Genomic DNA, 26,846 nt, shown 5'->3' with positions numbered 1-26,846 from the left:
AGATACATCAGCTGCTCTCCTAGTCCTCTGATAAATGGTTTCAATCAATGTCAGTCAGGAGCACGATTCCTAGAGCCCTGGGTTATTGTATCAAAGGCATCAGGTTTCCCAAGAAGCTTCTAGGACCCTGGATACTCAGGGGCCTGGAAAGCTGGAGCTGAGGCTACAGCATCTCTAAGTCTCAGGAGATCGCTGCCGGGCCCTGAACTGTTGACTCCTGGTCTCGGAAGACATAAATACAGAGGCTGAAAGTAAGTATTCTAGAAACTTTTATAACAATCTTCCATTGCCACATCCATAACCTATCCATACCCTTTCTATGAGCACTGTGCAGTGCTGTAATTATTATAATATAACACAATATAATACTATAATACACAATATATATGTATGATATATAAAGTAATATAATATAATAGCATGATTATATTATTCCCAGTTTTCTGATTATATTTTTTGAAGTGTCATGCTTGTTTCATCTAAAAATTAAATATGTGGACCTCTATTTTCTATGTCCTTTTATGTCATTTTTCTGATAGGTCATTTTCATTATTTTTTTATTAATTATTTTTATAAACATATAATGTATTATTTGCCCCAGGGGTACAGGTCTGTAAATTGTCAGGCTTACATACTTCACAGGACTCACCACATCACATACCCTCCCCAGTGTTTATAACCGAACCAACCTCTCCACCCAGCAACCCTCAGTTTATTTTGTGAGATTAAGAGTCTCTTATGATTTGTCTCCCTCCCAATCCCATCTTGTTTCATTTTTTCCTTCCCTACCCCCAAAGCCCCCCATTTTTATTATGTTCTACAAATACATTCATCTATACCTTGGAGTTTTTTTTTTTTTTTTAAAGGGAAAATAATCCACGTCCACAGATAGTTTCAGAAGTAACTAAGTAGGTTTGAACTGAGTCTTCTCAGCTTTTTTTTTTTTTTTTTTTTTTAATTAATGGAGACGATCAAGAATCGAATAGAGAGGTATCTGGGTGGCTCAGCCGGTTAAGTGTCTGCCTTTGGCTCAGGTCCTGATCACAGGGTCCTGGGACGGAGCTCTGCATTGGGCTCCCTGCTCAGAGGGGAGCCTGCTTCTGCCTCTCCCCCCGATTGTGTGCACACATGCTCTCTCTCCCTCTCCCCCTCTCTCTGTCAAATAAGGAAAGAAAGAAAGAAAGGAAGAGAGAAAGAAAGAATTGAATGGAGTTGGCATTTGGGTTATAACTGTCTCGACTAGAACTGTAGCTGGGTGGCAAGTGGAAGGATCATCAGGGCCTTCTAAGGCTCTTTTTGGCCTAAGCTGATGAGCAGGTCAATGGAATGGGGTTTTTCTAGAGCCTAACATCCTTACTTTGTTCTGCGGGACTCCCATTGTTCGTCTCCTTATTTCATACACGGTCATTATCCCCACTGCACCCTGCTTTCTTGAAATCTTACTCAAACTTTTTGGTCTGCACAGCTGTGCCCAACAACATTAAATTTTTATTTAAAACAGCTTTGGCTACAAGAAAATGTATACAAAAACCTGGGGGAGGATAAGATCTTGCCCACAGCTTTAACTTGCTTGCTTCGTTTCCTTTGAGGAAGAAGAATCACGCATTTTAAGTCAGGCTGGGTGAGCCATTGAAGTCAGAACCGGAAGGTGAGAAGTCGTCCTACCTCATCCTGAAGGCTTGGGTCAGCTGATGCCCCTGTCTCTAGTGACATTTCCATTCGCACTGAGATGGATCTGAATGTCAAAAGGCTAAGTCAGACTTCCCGATAGCTACTGGCTCCCGAAAACTCAGTGATCAAAACATCATTCTCTGGACGATAAAATGCTCCTCTCTTCGCAGACTCTCGCCAGCCTCATCCCCCAGGTAAACTCCCAAGATTACCTAAAGCCAGGGATTTCCCTGTCTGGTGCCAATTTATCTTTTCACATAAATCAATAGTAGGTTAGTGCTAAGATTTTCTCCACCTAAGCCTTGCAATCTCTTTCCCAGGATGGGAGCAAATACCTTCTTCATCAAAAATATTATAAATCCCAAATGGGGTTTTGATGTTGTGTCATTTCTGTGAGGCCAGAATTCTTTGTGGGAGGTGGCACAGGGTGGTGGAGAAGGGCCAAGGCCCGAGGTCTGTTCCCTACTCGACCACCTTTCAGCTATGGACCTTGAGGGAAATCACGTTATTTCCCTGGAGGGAAATTCTCTGTGTCTCAGTTTCTTCATCTGCAAAACAGGAGGAACTGATTCCTAGACTTATCATGAAAATTAAGTTGTAAAGTACTTAGAATTGTGCTTGGCACATAGTAAATATTAGCTGGTGTAATTATTTACTTTTTAAGAGGGTATAAGCTATTTCCAAAAGATTTTTTGAGGTACGCGATACAGACAGAGAGATCACAGAACACCTTTCCTTCCTCAAAAGAACCAGACGCTCCAAAGTTTGAGTCTTGGATGGAAGCTAAGTTAGGAGAGCATCAGCGTATTAAAACGAGGCCAAGGAAGAAAGGGAAAGGAAAACAAGGAAAGGGACACGGAGAGTCTGATACGAAACAATGGGTAAAAGGAGGGCCAGCATTGTCAAATATGCTGGTGACAGACCAGAGTATCAGTCCACGTTGAAACTCACGACCATAACATTAAAAAGCCTAACAACAGAACTTAGAAAATTCCCAGGGTAGGAGGAAAACAGACACATACCAAGAGAATTTAAAATGCCAGCGAACCCGCGCAGGAGCAAGGACTCCGCGCAGGGCTGGCTGGGGTGTCTGGGCCTGATGCAGAACTCCTCAAATTGCATCTCCCCCGTTCACAAGGGAACTGGTTATTCAATCTGAATTTCCTAAATGAGAACCAGCTACCCCATCTGAATTGCCCAAATTCAATTAAGTCACCTGGCGTGCTTCCTGTCAATACTCTCTCTCTCTCTCAGCTGGCTTGTCGTTCACTGTTCTGGCTTCTGATCCTGAAGTTCGGGCCACCACGCTGTCTCTGTAAGGCCGACAACAGAAGAACGCGCTTTCCGGTCCCTTTGCAACACCAAGGTGAGACCGGATGGGGCCCAGTGACCTCTCGTTGGGAAAATGTCGGGGTAACTCCAAGGCCTGGCTTGCCCTACTTTGTCCAAGAGGAGGGGCCCTATTGACAATGTTTTCTCCTCCTAAATGGACTACTTCCGGAATTCAGAAGGAAACAGCTGGAATATGAGACTGGTTTTCAGTGAAGAGCTGATAAACTGAGTTACAGGGGAAATTTACACGTAACAGAAGAACATCTCAAACCTCAGTGGACTTAGTAACCCAGGGTGCTTCCTGAACCCGCTGATTCCTGCTCTCCCACCCAAACCCCCGTTCTGAATCATGAGGTCTCTAACAGCACCAGTTCTGTACTTTCAAGCACCCAGATGATTCTAGTGGTAAACTTTCAGAGATGATCTAGAAACATCACACAGGAGAGAAACTGTAGGAGGAATGCTACAAGAAGCTATAAGGGAGTCAGCTACAATTTTCAGGTCACTTCATAGAATCACAGTGAATTGACCGTCGAGTGCCTTCCCCACCCGACAGGATTTCTTACTGCCAGGGATTTCTGGTGCTGCACCGGCAGCCACCTGGGCTCTGCACCCCTCAGGACTTCAATTCCTGGATGGGGAACCAAACTGCAACCTAAGTACACTTGAGTGCTTTCAGTAGAAGTCAGGACCTCACTCCCTCCACGGCTGCCATAGGAGCTGAGCCAGGAATATGCCATCCTGGCTCCAAGGTCACTCTGGATTTTGCAAAGTCTTCGGAAGTAGAGATACAAGCTTCAGCAACCTCTGCTTTGCTGTTCATCAGCAAGTCATCAGAGGAACAAAGTAGCAGCTTTGGTGCTGCTGAGCGAGTCTGTATCCCAAACTGAAGGTCAAGGCAATGATGGGGGACATGTGTTGATTGATACCCATACCCTATCTCTCCAGCATTTCTCTCCCTACTTTTTTTATTCCAACAGCCCCCATCTTTGTTTGCAAAGTCAGTCCCCCCCTCCCTTGCATTTCAGTTCTCATGCTTGGGTGGGCAGAGCATGGGGCCCTGGGCTGAGCCAGAGCTGCTCCTTCCTCTGTCTCCAGCTGAAACCAACAGGAGGGGGTGTGTTTGCAGAAATGCTGGAACAGAAACAAAGGCAGGTATTATTCTCCACTCGACTTGAGCCTGGATGATGTGAGGTCTGGAGCTGTGGTGGCCGCCTTGCCACCGTGAGGGGGGCACCTGTCTGCAAATGGAGGCAATGTAGAGAAAACTAGTCCAGAGAGAGAGAGAGATGAATTGGTGTGGTGGCTGTAATCAGACCCCTGATTAAGTCATTCTAGGGGTGCTTTTCAGACCCATGCAGCAATCACCTTTTTTTTTTTTTAAAGGTAAACTTGGGTTAGCTTCTCCTAAAACTTTGTAACTGAAAGACATCTAACCGATGTAGTAAGGCTTTTTAAATGAACAGTCCAGCCTCACAAAGAAAATCCCACTTTCACATTCTTCGTACAGCATGCTGACACTCAGTTTTGGAGATCAGAATACATTCTTGGGCTCACACTTCCCCACAGTCCTTTCGAATCCCTTCTTACAGTTAATTCTCAGTTTCCCCTCCCAGGATGCTAGATGCTAGCTAGGTAAATACCATGATGGAGGGCAAAAAACAGTGATCCCCATATCATAGGTGAGAAGACTGAGGCTCAGAGGGGTGGTTTAACTTTCTTGAGGTCAATGGATGAGTGCAGGTGTCCTCTCAGTGCACTTCCTCATGGTGTGAATAAAGAAAAGTCAACCATGGGACTGTGGGGTCCTCCTCACCCCCAGGCAGTGCAGAGTCCGCTCTCCGCCCACACCAGTAGCCAGAGGCAGAGGGCTCTCAATGCATTGCCTGTTGGGCGCCTGCTCCAGTTCCTAGACCCTCGTCCGTGGGCCCTGTACAAACCCTTCTCTGCTGCTGCCTGACTTTGACTCTCCCACACATGCTGGGCGTGTTGCCCTCCACGTCTGCGCCAGTTTTGTTTTCCTCCACCAGCACACACGTGGCGGTTTTAGCACAGTTTCCGAGTCATAAGGACCTGGGTTCAAACTGTGACTCCCATGTACCATCCATATGACTGTGGGTAAGGGACAACCTCTCTGAGGCTCCGTTTTCTCACCTATGAGATGGGGGTCCTAATGCTACTGATCTCACGGAGTTGTTGTACATTAACGAGATACGTTTCAGGCCCCTAGCGCGGGGGCTAACTCATGCTAGTAAACATTGGTTATAGAAGCTAACATGCATTGCATAGACTGTCAGCACATCATTTAATGGTGGCTAAGTGGAGGCTCACTGTGTTATCTGATTCCCATTGGCCTTTCCATGGCTGCTCCATCCTGCCTGGTGTCTGACCCGTCATCTCCACCACTCTAGTTCTAGCCCTCTGCTCTGCATTCACTGCACTCGACGGCAGGGCCACACCCTGCCTTGCATCCACCCGTCACGCCCCCCAGATGAGAGTCTCCCGTGTACTCAGGATGGCCCATCTCTCCCACGAAGACTCTGTCTGTTCAAGCTCATCTCACCTCCATTCCACCCAAGGGGCCGAGGCCATGAGCTTTAGGGTCAAGCTCTCCTGCTTTCAAGCTCTAGTTCTTTGTTTTGTCACCTTAAGAAAGTGACAGGCTCAGTTCCCTCATCTGTAAAATGGTGACGATAATTCCCACCTCTCTGGGGGTTGGGAGCACCCGTGGGGATACGGCCTGCAACGTGCTAAGCGTGTATGTTTCTCCTAGACACAGCGAGCTCCACCCAGGTTAATCTCATTACAGCACTTAGCTTGCTGCTGGGTAGGAGGTGGGAGCTGAATTGACTTTGACCCAGGGGCATTTCTTCCTCTGTGGTTACCTGCACTCGCCCACATTCCCCTATGGCCACAAGGTGGCAGCCTATCCATTGCGGAGGAAGCTTCCATACCCAGAACGGGAAGAAGATGAAATGTTTTCTTGCGGAATATAGAGATGACTTTTCTTTTTTCCTTTTTGGTGGTGGAGGGGGAACAGGGGTGAACTGAGAATCCTCGTAAGCTCCCGCCTCCACCGTCTGTGAGTTTGTGTCGGTACACAGCAGCCCAAAGCGGCACAGCTAAAGCAGATGGAACAAGTTGCCGGTACAAGAAGGTGTTCCCTTTGGCATCCATTTAGATCAGCACCCATCCCCCTCATTCCTCCAGCCAGGCTCCATCAGAAAGCCCTCCCGGGTTTAGAAATCCCCTCTAGGCTGGGCTTCCTCAATCTGTATCTACTTTAAGCTGTCAGGGAAGCTGATGAGGGGCCTCTAAGTGCACCTGGGGTGACCATTTTATCCAGAACTTCCCTGGTTTTAACGCTGAAAGTCGCGTGTCCTGCGAAGTCCCTTGGTCCCAGGCAAACCGGGATGCCTGGCCACTGTAAGAGGACTCTGCCACATTGCTCCTCTCACTCAACCACGTGGTTTTCCTTTCTTTCTCAATGACATGGGCACACAATTTGCCAAAACCCTAGAATTCTATAATTGCATATTTGGAAGAGATCACAGACAACATCCAGTTTCCCCAGACTGGGAAACGCCGCTCTTTCCATGGGCTTCCCCTCCACTTGGAGCCACAGGATACAGAAGGAGGGGTGTCTGGCTTCCTGGCCACTCTCTCAGAATAGCTTCTGGAAAACAGCAACTCAGCACAGGACGCACCCAGGGAGACTAGAAGATCTAACCTCACCTCACACCAGATGCTTAGGGATGTAATTCATGTGCCCACCAGCTGGCACACATTATCTGGGATTTCCACTTCACCTGGACTGGGCACGGCTTCCCCCTCACTTTGGTACGGTGGGGTAGGTTGGAGGGACATGAACTAGGAGATTCTCAGGGACCATCAGGGTACCCACTGAACCACACAAGCCCGCCTGGATTTTGCCTCCAGAGAAAATAATGCCCCAGCTTTCTCCTGGAATTTCTTTGGCACTCCCCACCTCAGCGGTGGCAGTCGCCTGCCCTCCTCGATCACTTCAGAGGGCAAGATTTTCTGGATTTATAATCCCACTGAAGCCAACTCCTGTCCTCAGTGTTACCAGACATTTACATCTCCACAGTCTCAGCCCCGGCAGTAAACTGATTTGCTCAGAGACACACACTGAACTCGGGTTTTTTATTAGAAAGCTAAAACTGGAAGCAGGGAAGCTTTGCAAAAACAGGACAGAAAGAATCCTTCTTTTACAGAGCCATTCAAACCAGGCAAACCCATTAATGATTGACTATGGTGAGTATACATCTTAAAGAGGGGACTTTTTTTTTTTTTTTTGGTTAAAAATTCTCACAAAACAATTCTTATGAATAATGAAAACTTTTAGCAATTGGTTTTCCAAAACAAACTTTGCAGGGAATGGAACTATCTACACGCAGAAGGAACACACCTAAGTGATTCTTCCACAAAAGAGGACTCAAACTCGGTTCAGCTGCTTGAAAGAAATCTCCTGTGGGATCTACCCCATCTGTCTCCCTCCTCAGGGTTTGCAAGAAGGAGAGCCCAGCTAGAGGAAGGCGGGGGACAAGTCAGAGCTGAACTCCTCTGCGCCTAATGTAATTCCAAAAATTCTCTGTGTGAGCAAGCGAAATTGTAAAAGAGCTAAGCAAATCAGAATTGTAACCAACACCCACAAGAATGGGAAAGGCAGACACACGCTAATGCAGAACAGTGTGGGCAAAAGTCCTGGAAAAGGAAGCAGTTAGTCGCTGCCCCCACAGCTTGGCTGAAATGGGAGCACAGGAGAGGGGGAGCTGAGAAACCGATCATCGTCCGAGAGATCTGGGGTTTACTCGCAGGGCGGTCAGAACCCAGCAGTGGGACCCGGAACAAGTTATTCACCTGTCCAAGGTTCAGTTTCCTTCTCCTCTAAAGCAATGGGGTCAGGTTGAATATCCTCTGAGGTCCCTTTATTTCTAACAGTTCTGTGGAGAGATGTGTAGCGGGCACATACCAGTTAGGAGGTTAAGCTGAGAAGACAAGAAAAGGGCCAACTCGTGCCATAAAAATTTCACCGCAGCCTCTCCTGCTATTTATTTGGGTTCAAGACAGGGTTTGAGTTCCCGTTCTCAGACCAAGTGGGCAGATCCTAAGCAACCTTCCCCAGAAGAAGTGAAGGGGATGAGCTCTGAGGACAGCACAACTGAGACCAGACAGGGGGGGCCTTTGGGATGGTGGTGGGGTGCTTTTGCCAAGGGCGAAAACGGGCACCCCGCAGGGAGTGGGGTGTGTGGAGAGAGTGGGACAGGTAGAGAAAGTCCTACCCCAGCTTCAAAACGTTCAGGAAAAACCTTTGCTTTCATGATCCATGTTTTTTGGTTTTGTTTTCTTTTGTTTTAAGTGATTCAGATCCTGTGAAGTCCTGTTAATTCTACTTCACTTTCCTAGCTAGGGCTTTATCTTTCACCATCTCCTCACAGCCTTAAACAGCATTATCTTTATTAAATGTGATAAGAATCAAACAAAACACTGAAAACAGTTATGTCCCTGTGCCAGCCAAGAGCCAGGAACAGCTTGGCTTCCAGAGGAGACTCAAGGGCACCAGGCAGCAGGCCCCATGGGGAGGCCGACCCTCTAGGGTGTATCAGTACTTATGTCCCTCACCTGACCACGGGTTCAGCTTGGGGCACACACTCTGAGGAGGTTTTGCAGGTGGAGCGGGACGGGGGTGGGGCGGTGGGGGAGGAAGCAAACACTTAAGTTCTCCTTGGAGAGAATACCATCCGTGAGAGCTAACAGCGGTCATACTGAGGTCTATCATCATTCGCTGCTTGGTAAGCGCCATGCCCGTGCTAAGCACTTCTTTGCATTCTTCCCTGCTGCCTTGTGAGAAGGACGCTGTCATCTTCATCTTGCAAAAGGAGAAGGCGAAGCTCAGAGAGGTCAAGGAATTTATCCGAAATCACACAGGAAGCAGCTGACACAGCTGAGACTGGCACCGAGACCTTTTTTTAATTGCAAAACACACACTTATTTGATGCTATGTTAGAGTGCTTGCTTCCCCACGAGCAGGACTAAATTAATAATCGCCACCATGTGAGTGGTTACTAGGTGCCAAGGATTGAGCAGGAGTTTCCATAAAGACGGTTGCTCTTCATCCTTCCACAAAGCCTATTCAAGCAGGTCTGTTCTTGTGCCTGTATTAGAGCAGAAGAAGCTGAGGCTCAGAGGGCCCACAAGGAGGAAGGGGCAGCTCCTGCTCCCACCAGCAAGTTCATGGCCTTCCCCTGCCACCTGCCCTACCCTGAAGAGAGCAGGGGGCCCGCAGCCCCCATCTCAGGAAGGACACTGCTGCCCCAGGTGCAGAGGTGGATTATGGGCCTCATAAGCCTCGCTGTCCACCTGGGCTTTCTTCTCCCGCAGCAGCCCTGCGGCCAGGGCTGCAGGAAGGCTGGCCTGGGAAAACAGAGTGTCGGGAGGTGTGTCAGGAGAGCCTGGAAGAGGCTTGCCCTTCTCTCCTTTTTTTTGTCAGGGACCTTGCAAAGATCTCTTTTAGTCTTTCTAGCAGGCAGATTGTTTTCAAGGGCCCGCCCCTGAAACCTGAGAGGAGAAAGCCCCGTGCTTGGAGTGGCCACCCCTGTTTTCCTTTACAGCGCTTACAAAGCCAGCCCAGGCTCCCCCGCCTGCCTCTTCCCTCAGGTCTCCCTCTGGAGGGACAGAGAGATGGAGAGACGCTGGTTTGCAATCCCCATCTGCCTCTGACCCAGGAGCCTGGGAGTGGGGGTAGGGGCAATACTGTGCAGACCCTTTCAGGGCCTGAGGGGCCCCTTGCCTGGCAGGCACTCATTTTTTATTTAAAAGCAAAGCAAACAGCAATATAAAAGGGCCCATATAAGAACTCAGTGTGCAAGTAGGACCTGCCACAGGCAAATTTTTCTAATTTTCCTGAAAAACGTGCGCTTTTACCTTTTGGCCCAAAGCCACTGCATTGGCCTCTGGACTCCGCCCTTCCCCCATCCCCCTCTCTGGGGCCACCATTCAGTGGTTGAAAAGTTGCCCCTTGCAGAAAAGAGAGTGACCCCCTGGGTTTTCTTCAGAGGCTTTATGGGGGTTGGTGAAGATTATGCGAGTAGAGCACTCTTCGGCTAGAGCCCATGGAAGTTTCTCGCAGACAGTGCAAGGCAGCCTCACTTGTGAGGGGCAGGGGGGCTTGAGGACACATGCAAGGACCCTCAGCTACATCCAGAAGATTATGTCGGCTCAGAATCCTGTAGAACTCTGCTGAAGTTTACTTTCACTTTATGCAAGGGCTAATTAAGCTGGATTTGTCAATGGCTTTCATTTATTTTTTTTCCTATGGATATAATTATAGCTTGAATCCTGCAAACAGAACCTCTAAATCAGCCAGTGGTGTTCAAACTCTCTTTAAAAGCAGAGGAAACTTCTGTCTGTGGAGCAGCCCCCAGAACCACGACATAAAGCAGAGACGAGAGCAGAAGTTCTGGAGGAGGAAGGCCTGGAGCCTTGCCACTGGGCTTCCCAGTCCCTCCCCTTTCCTCCTGAGCCCTGACCTCTGCCTCACCCTGAGACATGCGCCGTGGAACCTCAGGGTTCCGAAAGATGCAGTTTGAGAAACTGTTCTCTATGGCGGACTACTCCTCAGAACATCTCTTCTAGTTGTTGTCTCCCCAAGATTACTGAACACAGAAGGGAACTGCAGTCTCATATGCCAGCGTCAGCAGCATTTCCGTTTCGTGGGGGTTGATACAGTGTCCCCCTTGTACTGGAAAGTGCCAGTGGGTATTGGCAAAGGCTCTTTACATGCAGAATAATGACCACCAGAGCTCCGCGAGAGCTTCAAAGAGTTCTCTTTGTTGGAAAGGGTGACAAGGGTGCGGGATTTACCCTCGAGCCTCTCAAAGAGGGTCAGCCTCTGGGACTTCAGTAGGTGGGTGTCTGGAGGCCAGGAAACCCACGCAGATCTGTCAGGCCCCAAATGAAAACGGCCCTTATGTACTAGCTCTAAGCCTCAGGTCTGACATTTAGAGATTTATCTTCCTTCCCAAACTGAAAAATACACATTTCCTCTCCATCTCCGAAGGGACTAAGGAAGCCTGAGATGTCAGCCCCGTACAGAATGGCCAGGTCCTTGGGGAGCCACTGATAAGCTGCTCTGACGAGGGGGACTGAGGGCTCTGTGCTCTGGTCCCGGCTCCTGGGGTTGGGGAAAGAGCTCTGATATGTTAGTCTTCGCTTCCACAGGCCCTGGGCATGGTGTCCACAGGCACGATCCTGCCCTTGAGACCCCTCCTCTATGCCATCCGAAGCAGGCAGGACAGACAGTAGCCCATTGTACAGGTATGGAGAGTGAGGCAATGTCAGGTGAAGGCCAAAGAAACCCCCAGGCAGATGTTCTCTGCTTTAGCTCAACGTGCTCTCAGGCCCTGCTCTGAAGGTGCTTTCAGTCCTGTGTTTTCTGGCTTAAATGACTACATGCTTTCTCTCATCTCATCAAGATTCATAGAAAGGGTTTTTATTTTCTCTTATACTTACTCAGTAATGAGGGGGAAAAAAAATCCCAACTACATGATGAGAGGCAGAAAATAAAGACAAGAAGCTACGGCGACTGGCATGAGAAGCCACCACCGTCCTCCTGGGCCTTGACCACCTTCTCTGCTGTATCCTGCCTTTCCCCCATTCTACCAAAGCCCTTGGATTTCTCTTGATGTTCTATGATAGTATAAATAAAACAAAACATTACATTTACAAAATGGAGGCTTCTAGCAGCAGCTGACTGAGGGCTTCTAGAACCAGCTGGGATTACAGGGCGTCTGAGGATGTCACTGAGAAATCGGAGGCTGGGGTTCTTGTTCTGACTGCCTCTAACAGGCTAGCTGTGTAGCTTTGAGAAAAGATAGAAGAAAATTACTTTATCAGGCTGTCTGAAGACACCTTGTCCCAGAGGCACTGGAGTGGGAAGGCTGTGTGGACTCCTTGGAAGGCTCCAGAACCCCATGGAATAAAGAACAAATGGGAAATGGAACCCTTGGTGCTGGGAAGGGTGTGATACTGGGTTGCTGTGGCTGGTGAAGACCTTTTTTCAGGGCTACATAGGACACAGACACACAATCAGAAGACATCTTCTGGATTCGTCTTGAAAAACAGCCCTAACTTTTACATGGTCTTTGACTTTTATTTTCCACACCTTCTCACTGGGGACTTGCTCATACTCCAAGAATGGTGATAAGCATATCCCAGGATTCAGTTATCTGTCCCTCTTGGTGTCCTCGGTGCCCAACCAAATTACTTATCTATATGCCCACATAAATCCCATCTCTCTTCCCAGATTGACAGCCATTCCATCCCCTCGTCAAAATGGAGATGCACAGACTAACAATATTTAGTGGTATTAAGATTCACCACACATCAGGCTTTCTACTTTGCACGAATTGTCTTATTTCATGCCTGTCACAAGCCGACAAAGTTAGGAGCTATCACTACCCCCATTTCTACATGAAGGAACTCAGGCACATAAGAATCTGCTGTCTTGCCTAAAATTACACAGTTGGCAGAGGATAGAGGCAAGATTCAAACCAACCTCACTTAAGAACCCATCTTTTAAGTACGTCCCAGCATGGACGCTACACCCCGGGACAGGCCCCTGAGCGTGTGAGTACCCCACCAAGCCGACTGACACAGCATGAGAGCGCACAGGACCTTCCCACACACACAGGAGGAAAACACAAGTGAGCTGCTTCAGGCTGGACTACCGGAGGGGGCATGTGGACGGAGCAAGGGCAAATTAGTTACGTGCATAATCAAATGGGGTGGGTGCTCAAAGTCCCTTATTCTTCTATCAGATTAATCACACAATTTTCAAATTTGCTTCCTCCATTCTTAATCGTGATACCTTAGTCACGGTTTACACAAACGAATACTACGCTGGGTTCGTCTTCCTTGGGTCCTCAGTGACAAAGTGATGAAAGAAAATGACTGGAATTGTGTTAGGGGATGAAGAAGAAAAAAAACTTAGCTAATCTACTGTCAGAAGATTGAGAATCATCAGTGTCAAGAAAACTCTTCCCCTGAGAAGACCCACTTGACACATTTGCAAAATAGATGATTCTCATTAATTAGACAGTAAATGGTTCCTACGGATTGGGAACTTGGGGTCTCCAAGGTGGCTTCCTTTGCTACCCCACTTCCTGTCCCTTTCGTAGCATAACTGTTTGCGTGGCAAACCAGCATCCAGCCGGCACCTGCCAACTCTGCTCACAGCCCAACTCCCAGATAGCAAAGCCAAAACACGCTGGACATCTGAGCCTGCATTCTTGTACACAGCTTGAGAACTACAGTTGATTTCCCAGAGCAAGATCGCTATTGAATCCGATTCCCCCAGCACTGTCCTTTCTGGCTCCTCCCGACCAACCATGCACATGTCTCCAACCCCCGCCCCTCCCAAACATTCAACCCCCAAATGACTGCCAAGATCATGAGTGTACAAGAAAGCACCTTAGCACAGCGCCGGGCCCAGAGCAGGCATGCCACAAAGTTCACAGAAGCTTAGGAGGTCTGGGGGCAGCTGGGAAAAGAGGGGATGACTAGACTTCTGCTCTGGGGAGGCTCTTCCCTTCGAGAGGCGACCTCACCCTTTCAGATGGAGAAACAGATATAAAGGCGCTCGGTCTGCAAACAGAACCCTTCCAGAGCCCGGCCTGCTGTCCTCTTCCTGGGCTGAAGCCAACACGGGGACATTTGAGCTATGAATATCCTTTCCCATTTTGCACCAGAGGGACATGAAATGGTTCCATTTTAAGCTGATGGGAGGTGGGAAAAGGGAGGACTGGAGCTAAAGCTTTATTTTTAATGAACACCAATAAAGTATTCTCTCTTAGGTACTTATCCCCCCAAAACTTAGGCAGGAGAAATCATCTATGACTTCTAATGACCCTAGGCTTGCTTAACTATCCTTGGGGGCTTCAGCTATAATGCCAAACCCCTTCACGATGCCACTGCATGGTTTCTTAGAAACAGTGAATTCAGAAACTCGTAAGGAACTCCGTCGACTCTGACCATCAACAGTTCTCGGCTGGCGGGAAGTTACCTGATGAAAGTTAATGGCAGCAGATTGTTCAATGGCCCTTCCTCTGTGGGCTAGTCGTGATTTGGCATCCGGCCAGTCCATCTAGTCCCCAGGCAGGGTGACAGGAAGTAGTGCTCCTGACAGCGAGGGGCCCCAGCCACCTATGTTTTTATGGCCTGCACCGGTATGCAGAATGAGACTTAGGCTGGCCTCGTGGGGTGGGGGGTGGGGGGATGTGGAGGGGTGGTGGGAGGGGGTCGAAGAGCTGAGCTGGGGAGGAGCTCATGAAGGGTAGACTCTGGCTCCCAGTCTGAGCAGGTTTCAGAGCCTTTCATTGTGGCAGGACAATCAAGTGACGGATGTGGCTTTGCTGTGTCACGAGGTCACTCTTACAGCTGCGAGACAAGGTAAGAGCACCCCCACCCCCAGGAGATCATGGCAGGAGGGAGGGACTCACTGCCTCGTGCAAAGGTTCCTCAATTTCTTCGTGTTCTCTGCGTCTAGCCTAGTGAGACTCTGTTTACTGCCCCATATGTGAGGGGATGTGACAATGCCAGCCCCTTCCCTGAGAGTGACATCTGCAAGGACCAGGGCACAGGGCCTGGAAGCTACTTCCCTGAGAGTTCACATCACTGTCTAGCAAAACCTGAGCTCAGTGCCCCTGGTGTGCTGCCCCTCGAGAATGTGGAGGGCTGGGGCTACACACCCTCCCACCGAGAGCCCTGGCTTGAATCTAAGTTCGTCACGTGGCTTTATGACCAAACCCACGCTCTGCTGGCTTTCTGACCCCTTCTTCCGTTCTGGAAGGATAGGATGAAATTACTTTTCTGCACCTCCAGGAAAGAGCTGAGTATTACGGACTCTGTGTCTAGTGGGCATCAAGTCTTACTGGGGAAGGATGCTACTGAAGGGAGAGTGGCCTCAAAATGCGGTGAGAAGCAGCTTCTCTCCCAAAAACTAGGAAGGGTTTAGAGAGAAAAAAATATGCAGGGGGCCCAAAATTTTGGGGGAAGGCTTTACTCCTTTTTGCACCCCAGGGAGGAGGAAAAACCCCAGGAATCGTACCTGTTGGCCTATCTGGAAGTCAAAATTGCCCCAAATTCCCTTTCCTAGCAAAACTTTTTCTGAGTAGGGCTGCGGTTTTCACGGGTCCTCTGTGGGACTGATCAACACTGCGGGGAGCAGTGCTAGCCATCTTTGGTTTTGGCCACTTGCCAACTCTTAACTGTGCTGGGAAGGATGCGGGAGGGGAGAAGAGGGCGGGAGACCCAGACAGTGAGTGACACAGCATTTCCAACCGGCCTGGTATATAAGATGGGGACTTAAAGGTCAAAATCAGGTTCATGGGAATGGTATTTCTGGTACATCCAAGTTTCTCCTGGGCACTTGAAAACCCACTTAGAACTCCTGTCTGGCCTTCTCTTTGGTGTCTATTAAAGGACCCGCGGCCTTGTTCTTTGTGTAATCACTTTTCCCTGAATTGGGGACCAATTTCCAATCTCTCTGACTCTCCCTCTTGACCCTTCATGTTCAAAACCAGGTGGGAGCTCTCAGTAATAAATTCTAGGACTCTCCTGGGACACAGGGATGGTTCCTGGTTTCACAGTTACAAGAAGGAAAGCCATCCAGATTGTCTCTAGAATAAAATGTCACCAGAAAATGTATTTTAAGAATAAAATACTCCGTCGTAGCTTAAAGTGACACATCCCTTCATCCCTCCCTTGATTCATTTTGGCTTGAGAAAGTACAACAAATCCTAAAATGTCTTCAGACGGATCCATTTTTTATGCAAGACTGTAGATACCTCAGTTAATACTTCAGATAAGCTTACTTTCCCAGTTCTAATGTTTTGCACCAAAATTTTATACCACCTCATGTACCAATGAACTCTGAAGTCCGGAACTAAGAGACAGCCATTGGATGGTACGTGGTTCAGTATAGAGCAGTGTTCCCACTGGACCAGTGCCAGCTGGGAACTTGTCAGAAATGCAGATTCTCGGGCTCCATCCTAGATCCATGGAAATCAGAAGCTCTGTGAGCCCTACCAGCCTGTGTTCTAATGAGTCCTCTGGGGGAGACTGGGTAGACTTCTGAGTACGGGAACCTCTGGGGAGGCTCAAGGCCCTGAGGTGTGGGGTCAGACTGATGTGGGTTTGAATCCGGATCTTCAGATACCAGGCTATTTGCTTCGCGCTGCTGGTTCCACCTCTCTCAGCCTGGTTCTCTGATCTGATCAAGATCCTAATAATCCCATCTCCGAGGATTGTCAGATCACAGACAATACCCACACCCACAGAGCCTGGTGTGGGTATTTGGGGGTACTGGTAAAAACTAGTCCCAACCCCATCCCTTCCAAGTTCAAGACCAACGAGAAGCAAGCAGATAGAGAATGTTGGCTTTACTGCTCTTAAAGGTGGTCTGATAAAAGAGGTGACACCACTGACCACTGGACCTCCTAGTATTGTCTCCCAGAACTTTGGACAATGTGCCTGGGGCTGAAGGGCAGAGAATGTAGAAGGGGCCTGTCTAATCGGAATCCTTGGCTCACGCCGACATACTCCAGGAGTATGGATGGAGGGTGTGTCCAGAGGCCTCACAAGGGCAGCCCTGGCTCCACCCCAAGGGCAGGCTCTGTGGTGGCAGGCACAGAACTTATGCCATCTGTGATCTGGAAGATCTATATGACAAGAAGCCTGCTGGGCTCTTACGGTGCATTGAACCTCAAAGATGTCGTAGCTTAGGGCCTGGAGTAGGGAGAAGTGAATGTAGGAGAGGGGAAGACAGCCAGAAGGCCCTTCATGATTTTTCCTCTTGGGGCCTGGATGTCCTTGCCCTGCTAGGGAAATAGAAGAAGTCAAGCATTTCCCACCATTTGCAAAAATCAGTGCTCATCAATGTTGTGATCGTTACTGAGAAGTTATATGGTATTTCTAGATTCCTATGTGGGAAAAAAAAAAAGGAACACAATGCTTTTTGTCAGGTAGGCATAGTAACATTAAACAGAGAGAAAAGAGTATGGGCCAGGCATGTAATAATCAATATACTAACTCATGCATTCTTATCCTCTGTGGGTAGATATAATACTATTCACTTCCGTTCTACACATGAGGACACTGAGGCACAAGACACTCTGTCAGTAGCCAAGGGTGACACAGGTGAGTAGGGGGCCAAGTTCAAGTCCAGATGGTCTGCCTGCAGGGCCTGTGTCCCTAGCTACTGTGTGGGGCCAGCCAGGAAAGGCTGGGGATTCTGAAACACTTGTGTGCCTTGCCTTAAAAAAATTAGTTAAGAACACACAGAACGGAGGGCACCTGGGTGGCTCAGTGGGTTAAGCCTCTGCCTTTGGCTCGTTGGTCATGGTCTCAGAGTCCTGGGATAGAGCCCCACATGGGGCTCCCTGCTCAGCGGGGAGCCTGCTTCCCCCTCTCTCTCTTCTTGCCTCTCTGCCTACTTGTGATCTCTCTCTCTCGTCAAATAAATAAATGAAAAATAAAAAAAAAAAAAACACAGAACTGTAAACACTACTAACCTGACCCTTCCCAGAAATGGGAAGTTCTTTTAGCTACATTAATGCTGAACTCTACAATTCAGAATTATACAAACAGAAACACAATGATGGAAACACAAAAATGCTCAACAACCTAAGAACAATGGGGACAACAAAAAACCTTTAGGTAAGAAGGAATAACAGAAACTTTATGATGTTAGAAGTCAGAGCATGAGATGAATCATATCATCCAGAGTCAAACATCACAGGCCTGGTTTGACCTCACTAAACAATCACCAGAAATTACCTTTATGCAAACACAGCCATAAAAAGAAAGACACACACCTGCCAGTTGTAAAAACCCTGAGCATCCGGTAAACATCTATCTGATAAATACGAATCCACTGTTCAATAATAAGTCCCGAGAATGATTTTTTAAGTCAGTCTTTATTTTATTCGAGATGCTCGCTCTGGGCTGAGCATCCAAGTCCTACACATCTTGAACTATTCCTGCTGATCTGCAATTTGAGTCGTTTCAGAAACCGTTTCTATGAATTCTGCAGGGAGCAGCGTGCCTGTAAGAAGCTATTACTTTGTCAACTTATGTATTAGTAAAGTTGTGATGTGTCAGAGGGGCATAAAGAAGCCCATTCAATTGAAAAAGTGTTTTTTTGCCAATACTTTGTACTCTTCCCATTTCAAACCACTTTCACGTTTATCCAAATGCTTTGTTATTTTTATTTTTATTTTTTTTAAAGATTTTATTTATTTATTTGACAGACAGAGATCACAAGTAGGCAGAGAGGCAGGCAGAGAGAGAGGAAGAGGCTCTCCACTGAGCAGAGAGCCCAATGTGGGGCTTGATCCCAGGACTCTGGGATCATGACCTGAGCTGAAAAGCAGAGGCTTAACCCACTGAGCCACCCAGCTATCCCCCTTTGTTATTTTTAATGAATGTCTGATGGGGAATGCAATAAAAACATGTCAGCTAACACTTCTAGAAGTTTCTCACATCTAGTGCCTCTCCATCCCTCCTTTGGTGAACCTGCGTCTTCTCTGTCTAACCTGAGAAAACAAAAAAGAAACAAAAACAAAAACAAAAAAACCTGCATCTTCTCTCTAACCTGAGGGGTGGGACCTCAAACAAAACGACCCCCACAGAGCAATGTGCGATCACTCTCCCGGACTAGTTCACTTCAAATTCACCTTCTGTTTGGAAGGACGGGGGAGATCCTCCATCTTTTGAGTTTGGCCTTCACGATTAAAAAACAAAAAAAAAAGCAGATTAAAAAATGCAAAATATCTATAAGAGGTACGTGCACATTCCCTGCTCATGCCTTTATTTTATTTTTTTTTTCCCCTCCTCAAGTGTTTACAATGGAGCATTTCAACTTGTTATAAAGAGCGGGAATAAGAGAGTGAAATAGACTGGAAACAGACCAATTTCATCTTTCTGTCAGCGTCTCAAGACAGGTCGGAGATAAACCTCATAAACTGTGAAAAATGAACAATTCTTGGTTTTGATAACCTACGCTGGGACGAGGACCAAGGAGTTAATATCTCTGGAACCCAGAAGTTTATCTCACTTGTTTTTCAAAGATTAATCCCAAACTTATCCCATTTCGTCAACAAGTTCAACAAGCCAAAAGGGAAGTTTTAGACTCCTGGCTGTGGCTCCTCTCCACGTCTAGGCTTACTGGTGCCAAACGAAGTGGTAATTAACCAAAAGTCTCCCTTTTTTCCTGACATGCAGAATGGCAAGGCAGCGATATTCCAGAGAAGGGAAACACTGGTGGGAACCGCAGATTTGGGGGAGCGGGGAGGGGTGGCTCAAAAGAAAAACAGGAGGCAGAGGATATGGAGGTAATTACATGGCAAAAGCAACAGGGCAGAAATAAATACAGAATTTGGGGAGTTGGGGAGGATGGTAAAAAGAATGGTCTGGCAGGAGAAGATTTTCCAAAGCAGGAAACAGTGAGGCTGACATCAGGTAAGAGGCTGGACTTGAAAACCCCAGTTAGAAGATTTGGGACATAATGTGATGGCCACAGGGAGCCATTGTGTGTTCTGGAGCGGGAGAGCCTTATGACTGGAGTGCATATTAGAATGCACAGTGGTGTGCAGGCAGCTGGCGGGAGAGACTCAAATTGGGGGTCTAATTGCGAAACAACTCCATGATTAGGACAAGGGATTGTGAAGGCTGGAATCATCCACGTTTTTCTTCCTTGATCAAAGTATTTCCCAAATTCACCCTAAGTGAATTTTACCCCAAATAGATAGAACTTCTACTGCTATATACTCATTTTATCTTTACCCACTAATAACTTGACTGTTAGATATACTCAACATAATCTGCATAATCTACAAAATCATAAATGTGATATATTAGTTATATATATATTTTTAACCCACCTGAAAACAAGTACACAGATAGTAAAATAAGTTTTTACTTCTGAAATAAGTAAAATGAGTGACTTGTACTTCAAATCATTTCAGACCATCAGTGAAAGTTGCCTTACTTCATAGGCTCTTAAGCTTGCTGCAGTCACAGACCCCTCTGTTTAACCCAATAACATCAATAGAATCTTTTCCCAGAAAACCAAGTGTATGTCTGTGAGCATACACAACTTCATATGACCTTCATATGTCCCTTGGGTTAAACCCTTTGACTTATATGAAGCCTGCAAAATGTGAACCTTAGCTTCTCAGCAGGCCAGGTCACTGGACAAATCTTCCTGAAACTCACCGTGGCTTTAGAGTAGTCTATTCAAGAGCCTGCAACTCCTCTGGGGAGGTCTGACCCCACTTAGTTTCTAGAATGTTCTGTGGTGAAAGCCATTCCTAACGGCTCCCAAGATACCCTTGCTCTTTTCAGAAGCCCCCACTGAACAAGTGCCCTGAGGACACTCTTCCCATGGCACCGGTCTGCACGGTCCAGTGTAGGTGAGGGCATGCCCCTAGGCCCCCGTGTCCACCCCAGGGCAGAACACGGACGTGGCTGGACTAGCCCAGGGAAGTGAGTTGCGCAGTTTTGTCCGTTCTTCCAGCCTGTTGCTGAGAGAGGCCTTTGGTCTCACCCATGGCCCGTGATTGCTCTGTCAAATCAATTCAAGAGACTATAAAGATATAAGAGCTGAACAGCACCAGCAGGGGACCCTTTTTTTTTCTTTTAAGGCTCCCTGCCAGATAAAACAAGAATAAATATGAAATAGCTTCATATTCCAAGCATGAACTAATGTTGGGGTTGCGGCCGATACGTAAAGAACAGCTAAACAGGCTTTGACACCGTGACTCTGGAGAGGGCAGCGTTCTCACTGGAAGTGGGGGTGTGGGGATTTATCGGGGCTGTTGGGGAGTGAGCTGTCTGGAAGAGGTTCCTCCCTCGTAAAAAACTCGGGCCCCTGCTCACCGATTCTCACATTAGGAAAACATTGGTAAATCATCAGCATAATCCAAGAATTATTCCCTTCCTCTGCTCTGAGCACGGAGGCCCTTCTCTTCTTATCTGTTTCTAATTTTCTTCATGGGTGCTGTTCCTAGTCCATTAATTGAAAGGATTTTTGGCTAGAAGCCCATGACCTGCCTGGGGGTGGGGGGAACACCATGAAATTGGAGGGGCTGATCCTCTGTGCGTCTAAGGGAAACACAAGTGGGTGGGAATGGGTTCTCCAGAGCCCCTGCTGGGGTAGGTTCAGAGCCCTGAGGCCCAGGTAGGGAGAGCTGGTCGCCTGGACATCTTCTCCTGGCCAGGGAGAATGGTAAATCACTGGCTTTCACAATGTCCTCCAGAGAAAACAAGATCATTACAAGACTTTTAAGATCAAGCATAATAGACTCCCTACAATTTGTTTCTCTTCTGCTGCTTTTACTGTAAACCCCTCTGGGCCTTCTTCCTCCAACGCTGAGTCTGATACTGCTCAGCAAGACAGGGAGATAAGGGAAGGAAGGGGCGTTGGGGTTGCTCAAGAGCCTCCACGCCTTCCCAGCTCTGGGGCTCTGGACATGTGGGTTAACCTCTTTTGAGCAACAGTGACTGGGAAATGGAACTTGAGTAACCGCACTACCGAACCGCTCTGAAAATTCAATGAGACGACGCACGTAAAATGCATGAGTTCCTGGCACACGGCAGGCTCTCGGTTAATGGCAGGCATCACCATCCCCACCATCCCAGTCCTCCCTGATGACCTGCTGAACCAGAACAGAGGCATTAAGTTCAACTCAGCTCCGTGCCATTTAGAATGGATTTGCAAATGGCACTGGTGACAGGGCCAGCGCATACGGCCCCAGTTACATTTTTCAGCTGGATAACCAGGGTACAGGGCAAAATGCAGCTGGAACATCCATTCTCTCACTCACCCATTCACTCATTCATTCATTTGATGAACATTTATTGTACCCAGGATGGTCCAGACATTTTTCTAGAGTGACAGATACAGCGTTAGCAGGGAAGACGTAGTCCCTGTCCTTCTGGAGGGCATAGTCTCCTCTGCTGTGGGGGTGGGGCTGAAACACCAGCGCAGCAAACTCAGTGCAAGATGCCTGGAAGGCCGTCGGCATTGTAACTTAAGGCTCATGCTGTATCCCAGTGGCAGGATACAGAACTCGTCAGGGCCACAGGCAATTAGGGGCTGTACCTGCCCCAAATGCCTGCAGAAAATCCAACAGGAATTTGCTGATCTCTCCTCAGGACAAGGCACTGTGCTGGGCTGAGGGACACCATGGGATTAGGGTTCACAACCTGAGTGAAGGGGAGGATGGATAAGCAAAGAATCATCTTAGCCAACAGCAATGCCTGAGTCCCAAGGCACCCGCTACATCACTGTATTTCGGGGCTTTACAGCATAACCATCTACCAACCAGGGTGTCTTCTGAAGCAGGGTATATGCTAAACCTTAAAGCAACTTCACATGCCCTCATCATCTATTTCACTTACGGGACAATCCTAAATAAAAGGAGAGCAAAGATTCCCTCCCGCCTAAGAGATGGTGCAAGAGCTGGAGAGTCAGCAGATCGGGATTGTATTCCACTGTCCATATGGTTGGTTCCCCTATCCCTTAACAGCGCAACCCCCCGTGGGATCCATTAGGAATCTGCCCCTCCCCTCCTCCTTTCTTCACTAGCCCCTAACCTCCCACATTAGCACATAAGTTGTGGTCTGGGACTAAGAGGGTTTTGTTTTTTAAACAGTTAAATCTTTCATTGCAGACCAATTAAAATTTAAAGACTCTCCCCCCCACCCCTCTCCCCCTGCCCTCTCTCTCTCTCTCTCTCACACACACACACACACACGCACATGCACACACACATGTACACACACACTCCCACTTCTCTGAGCACAAAGAGCCGATGACAGCCTGGTGTTTACTATTAGCAGCAGGATCTGAAAGCCCAATGAGAGAAAGCCAGTTCCAAACCTCCACTTGTTTTTTCCTGCCCAAAGTTTCCTAAATAAGAGATGACTCTACCAGAAACCAGGAGCGCCTCCCATCCAAGCCAGTCAGAGAGTAACACCGAGCCCGCTGGCCCTCTCAGCTGTCACTCCCTGGCAAAGGCTGGGGAAGACACATATGGTGCCCGGGAAGCAGCCTGGGTCCCGGGCGAGCCCAGCCCTCCCCTTACACGGCACTGCCCGCCTCCTTCCGCGGCTGCCACCTACAGGCCCACACGACTCTCCTGTTCTGTCGTCCCAGCTCCTTGGCAACCTCAGGGGCCCTGCTCTGACCATCAGGGATGAAGGGCCAGCGCGTGAGCTTACTCTCCTAGCCCCAGCCTCATCCTCTGTTCTTTGATTCAGAAAGAACAGACTTTAAAATGAGGTTAGGTAGAGAGAGCTCAGGAGTCTCAGGGTAGTTGCGTAAACGTGTTTACATCAGACCTGTGCATGTGTGTGTGCACTTGGAGGTGTGTATTTGGGGCACACAGCCCGGGTATGTTTGCTGACATACGCCGCAGTCTGTCTGCTTGGTGGAATGCATAGCTACTGGCTTTGCTACCGTTCTGACTAACCTGACTTGCGTAAAGGAGAAAGCGCCTCTCCACAGCTTTCCTTCCTTGGGTTTATCAGAGCTGAAGACCCCACGCAGTGGGGTTGTACGCACAGAGGTATGTGCCCACACTTTGCCTTTAGGGACCTTGGGTTGCCCAGGACCTCTCCAGCTGGGACACTCAGAGACAATGCAATCATCTCGGGCTGTTGTTCATTTGGATGTCAATCTTCCCTGCTAGCCTCCCTTTTCCCTGCTGCCTTAATGGGGCACCAAACAGTGACCCTTGCAAAGCAGCTGGCCAGCCAGGAGGTTCTGGTGCTGGGTTTCCTGGAGCCCAGTCTGAGGAGAACTGCCACTTTCCTGCGGGGTTGCCAGCTCTAGGGGATCCTCTTGCTGCCATGTTGGGCATATGCCCCCAGCTCTATATGGTTCCTGGCGGAACAATAACTTCATCCTCCTGGGTGAAGTCCATAAAGGAAAAGATAGAGATTAAGAAGCAAAAAAGAGGGGCGCCTGGGTGGCTCAGTGGGTTAAAGCCTCTGCCTTCAGCTCAAGTCATGATCCCAGGGTCCTGGGATCGAGCCCCACATCGGGCTCTCTGCTCAGCAGGGAGCCTGCTTCCTCCTCTCTTTCTCTCTGCCTGCCTCTCTGCTTACTTGTGATCTGTCTGTCAAATAAATAAATAAAATCTTTAAAAAAAAAAAAGAAGCAAAAAATATAGGGGTGTCTGGGAGGATCAGTTGATTAAGCATCTGCCTTCAGCTCAGCTGCCTTCAGCTTATGGTCCTAGGGTCCTTAGATTGAGTCCCGAGTCGGGCTCTCTGCTTAGCGAGGAGCCTGCTTCTCCCTCTGCCTCTGTCTTCCATTCCCCCTGCTTGTGCTCTCTGTCTGTCAAATAAGTAAATAAAATCTTAAAAAAATAAGCAAAAAAAAAAAAAAAATCAGTTCACTGTGATGGAAAGAAACCATCTCTGGCAGGATGTGAGGTAGAAACAACTCTGGGTCCCGTGGAGAAGGTGGCCTCCAAACTCCTACAAAACAAGGCAAATGATTTCTGGGATGACTCATCTCCGGGTCCGCACATCATCTGTGGCAATGGAGCTGTGGGGCTGGGAGGAGCAGCACGCAGAGAACGGGGCCCGCCTTCCCGGCCAGGCGAGGAGCACAGGACCCGGGAGAAGAGTCCAGAGTCAGAGCTAGAGCTGGCATCTGGAAGGAGCCGGAGAAACGCAGGGGGGTTTTGGTCCCAGCCAGGTCCCTCTCTTCACTGAGGAAAAGAGGCTTCCAGCTCTTGCAGCCTAGACAAGCCCCTTGAACTCACCATCCCCTTTCTAAGGGAAATCTTCCAGCTCTCACTTTGCCTCAGAGCTAAATTATTCCAAAAGCAGTAACCGCAAACACTCCCCATGCCCTTAGTATCTGTCAGGTCCCACGGCAAGCCCTTTCGCACATTTTCGCATGTGACCCTCGCACCAGCTCACGGTGAATGTCTATATGTGCCATCACTCGCATTTCACTGACGAGGAAGCCTAAGTTCAGAGATGAGCTCACTTATCTGAGGTCGCGCTGCTAGTAAGCTGGTGAGCTGGGATTTGAGCGAAGGCACCTTGAGCTTTCTGTACCCAAGGTCACATTTTAGTATGAGCAAAAAATTACTGCTCTTTTTAGAGGAAACCAGGAACTGTCAACCAGGAGAGAGGGATCATGTTGGGACACAAAGCCAAAGGACCCCAAAAGGTATCAAGCCAGAAAATCATCTTCCTCCTCTTGAAATTTCCGTTCTACCTCAAGTCCTCCCCTGCAACTTTGGAAACCGGCAGCTTGCTAATTCACTTTCCAGATCCCGTGTAGCTGTGTCTCTGGGTGATCGTAACTGGGTTGAGTCAGCTGACGAGGTCTGTAAGACTCTCAGAAAGATATCATTAATTTGAAACAATGCCAAGTGTCACTGGGTAGTCCATCTGTAGACATCCTCCTCCTTCTTTTGCCAAAGAGCAAGCGTGCGATGCAGCTCCCAGCTCCCTTCCGCATCACCTCTCTGTGCCAGGCTCCTCCAGCCCAGGCAGCCATCTATGCTGACGAAGGGCAAACCATCGGTAACCCGCGGAGGTGATATCTGGTCCGCTGCTGTCTCCAGAGCAGCCCACGTTCCTGGAAGGCACTTAGCATCCTCATAGTGCATCCCAACATCACACAAAGCAGCCATAAGTCACCAAACCCGTTCAACAAACACTCGCTGAGCTCTCACTCCAGACGAGGTAGCAGGCACGCGGAAACACAGTGCCTGGCCCTCTCCCACATTATACACGTAGTGCAGGAAAAGACCAGTAGAGGAATGCACCAACACGGGGTGTAATTAAATACATGCTAAATGAGCATCATTTTCGTGACGGCTGGAACGTATTCTGAACTATTCATTTGCATCTATTTTTCATCTGTTTTCTCCTCTCCTGTCTTCTCTCCTCAAGTGTGTGGCCAATCAGCCTCATTGCCTTCATTGCCTCAGAGATGGTTCAAAGCAGAGAGAAAGGAGGAGTCCCTCGCAAGGCTCTCTGGCTTTGACAGTCTGAAAGCTGATGCCTGGAGTTGAACCAGCAGGGTTTGTGGAGAGGGAAGGGGGCGAAAGAGGAACTGGATGGAAGAAAAGGGCAAAGTGAACTGGAGAGAACCAAGGTAGAGACAGGTTTTTTCCAGAACAGAAAGAAATATCCTGGGGCTGGGAGCAGAGGCAGGAGGAGAATGAGGGCACGAGACACTAAGAGAGGCAGAGAGACAGAGAGAGACTGAGGCTGGGACTGCTGGGTGCTCAGGCAAGGAAGACTCAACCTCATGACTCTTGCCTCAGCAAGACCCTCCACCCCCCACAGGCAGAGGCTGTGTCGTACGTCCAGGCAAACACAGGACCGGAGATAAGTGGGCAAAATGATTCTCAGCTCTGCAGTGTGACCACAGAGAGCAGGCGGCCCTAGCTGCCACATGGAGGGGGTCAGGAGCATCACAGACGTAACTTGCTTGGTTTCCACAAGGCCCTAGAACAGTGGCCCAGACTGAGAGTGGAACCCAAGCCACGCCCACCATGGTTTCTTGGCAGCCTAGAGGGATAGGGCCTCGGTGGCCAGAGACAATCCAGGACGTCCTATCCTGGGTGGGTGTCCTGTACTTCTATTTGCGGAGTCTGGCAACTCTGCAATGGACCTGAAGAAATTAAGTTGACACAAACGATGTGGACAAAAATTCGTATCTGAGATTCGTACACAAATTCATTTGTAGAACTGAAATGGTCCACTGCGATTTGTACTCATTCACA

General features: G+C 48.4%; 1 protein-coding gene across 2 annotated transcripts in view; it reads right to left on the bottom strand.

Annotated features, from left to right (window-relative positions):
• The window catches only part of SLIT3 (slit guidance ligand 3), a gene marked incomplete at its 5' end in the record, with an annotated part of 594,733 nt that overhangs the window by 293,702 nt on the left and 274,185 nt on the right, over window positions 1–26,846 (bottom strand). The window lies entirely within an intron of this gene.

Source organism: Mustela nivalis (genome assembly GCF_964662115.1).
Source record: "Mustela nivalis genome assembly, chromosome: 3".
Lineage (NCBI taxonomy): Eukaryota > Metazoa > Chordata > Mammalia > Carnivora > Mustelidae > Mustela > Mustela nivalis.
The sequence above is the reverse complement of the archived record's forward strand: the minus strand, read 5'-3'. Positions and strand labels throughout refer to the sequence as shown.